Below are 2,500 nucleotides of genomic sequence, written 5' to 3'. Positions count from 1 at the left end.
TGCTAACAATGATAATGGAAACAAAGAAAATTATAATGTTGATATTGATACTGAATATAACAATGATAAAAGCAACAAGAACGTTAGTAATATCAATAGTAAATAGCAATGATGATGAAAATGGTAATAATGATACTAAGGATTAAAATGATAATGGTGATAATGATAATGATAATGATGATTTTGATTGATGGGGATGATGATTATAGTTATTATTATGATGATGATGATGATTATGGTGAAGGTGTTGGTAACGATGATGATGATTTGATAAATTCTTGAACGCGTACATATGCCTCCCATACATGTGTGTGATTAATTGTGTATGCACAGGCTGATTCAGCAGAGTAAATTATATTATAGATCGAGTTTGTTTAGTAATTCTAAACAACAAAATCCCTAAGGTATAAAATTAGGCTGAGCATAATTAGTATGTTACAATACCTCTATGGGGTAATATTCACAAGAGATGTCACCACTCATACACACATCAGCATACTGAACACACACATGCTTGAACAATAACCCTCATGCAACAGTACGTAGACCACACCAGATAAGATCTCTGAAACACCAGCTATTCCTTGTAATTACATCACTGGTCCTCGAAGGAAGACGTTGATAGGCCTATTCTCGAGAAGTCACATCCGGCGCTGCCTGCCTGAAAATGTACCTCCGAGGGCACGCCATCACATAAAGTTTACGCATAGTAGCGCATCGACCCATTCTGTCTGAGCATCAAGGGCATCTCTGGATGCTGTTTGTCCCAACATGTGAATAGGGCGTGAGGCTCACATTATCTGCCTCGTGCCCTTGGGAGTTCAAGCTGCGGGGCCATTTAATTAAAGATGTTGGTGTATTATACTGTTGTTCGAACATGAGGTGAATTATGGTTACTACTACGTGTCCGCGACGGGTGCGAGCACGTTGTGAAGAGGTCAGTACGTTAAAGCGTGTTAGAAAATCAATGGTGCAACGTGAGAAGGCTTGCTTACAGACACGTGGTTGCAATATTTTATCTAATTTGCAAGGACGCTGTAAAGCACAAGAAAGTATGCGGGTTTCATTTAAACTTAGACCTTCGCTCAGACAACTTCTTGAATGCAATATGACATGCAAACTATCTTAAATTTTTACCATAGTTACACACTGTAAGTTAGAACTAGCGAAGGAGCTCGCACTCCAGCCTAATGCATCCTTTGTGAATCACACGCACACACGTTACCATCATGATACTTTATTGTTATCTTTATTATCATATCACTATCATCATCAATATTATTGTCATATCATTAACATTATTATTATTATTATTATTATTATTATTATTATTATTATCATCATAATCATCATCATCATCATCATTATCATTATTATCAACATAATTATCATTATTATTATTGTTGTCATCATCAACATTATCATCATTATTATGATTTTTATTACCATTACTGACTTTAATATCATTATTAGTATCATTATCATTAAGTTTATAATATTCATTATCATTGTCATTATCATCACCACCATCCTCCTCCTCATCATCATCATCATCACCATCAATATCATCATCATCACCCTCTTTACCATCATCACCATTCTGTATTTATTACAATCCTCATTTAATCAACAATATCATCATCATTTAATTACCATTATCACCATGTCATTTACCAACACATTAGAGCGCTTGCGTTTTACAGCCGCGGTCACCAGCAGTACCGTTGACGCCTTCAGAGCTGTCACTTTACGGCGACAGCCATTCTTATTTCCTGCTTTCATCATCTCTGTTTTAATTTCGACCCAGAAGGAATTAGAGAAGCGAGAAAGAACGAAAAGGAAGGATGTTCTGAGAAAGGATTATGAAGAAGGCAGTTATTGCCTCACACTTCCTTGATTCAACAATCGTATTTTTGGACAAAGATTACGATGAAGGAAACAGACTGTGATGAAAATGGAGGGATGACAATGGTGAATCGTGGTTGTATTTCGTTTGCTTTCGTTTGCAACATGCAATGGAATGCATTGACATCTTCCACTGTATGTTATTATGTTCATATTCCAAGTTGCTGTTGTTATTGTTATCAGAATCGTTATTATTTTGTTACTGTTATTAGCATCATTGTTAGTATAGCTGGCATTGACATTATCATCATTATCATTGTCATTATCATTATTGATATGATAATAATTAATATCATCTACATCATGATGGTATTGGTAATGACGATAATAATGATAATGATAGTAATAGTAATAATGATGATGATGATAATAACAATTAGGGAAATAATGTGAATAATAATAATAGTTATAGTAATAAAGATAATGATGACGATGTAAATAAAAATTATGAGTATGATAATGATAATGATGGTAACCATCATCACCATTATGATGTTAATGATAATAGTGATGATCATAGTTGTAATGAATATTATGATAATGATAGTAAAAATTATAATAATTATAGGAATAACAATGATAAAAGCAACAATGA

The sequence above is a fragment of the Penaeus japonicus genome, unplaced genomic scaffold (genome assembly GCF_977035675.1).
Source record: "Penaeus japonicus unplaced genomic scaffold, GWHDUDI00000001_assembly GWHDUDI00000010, whole genome shotgun sequence".
Lineage (NCBI taxonomy): Eukaryota > Metazoa > Arthropoda > Malacostraca > Decapoda > Penaeidae > Penaeus > Penaeus japonicus.
Note: the sequence above shows the minus strand (reverse complement) of the source record.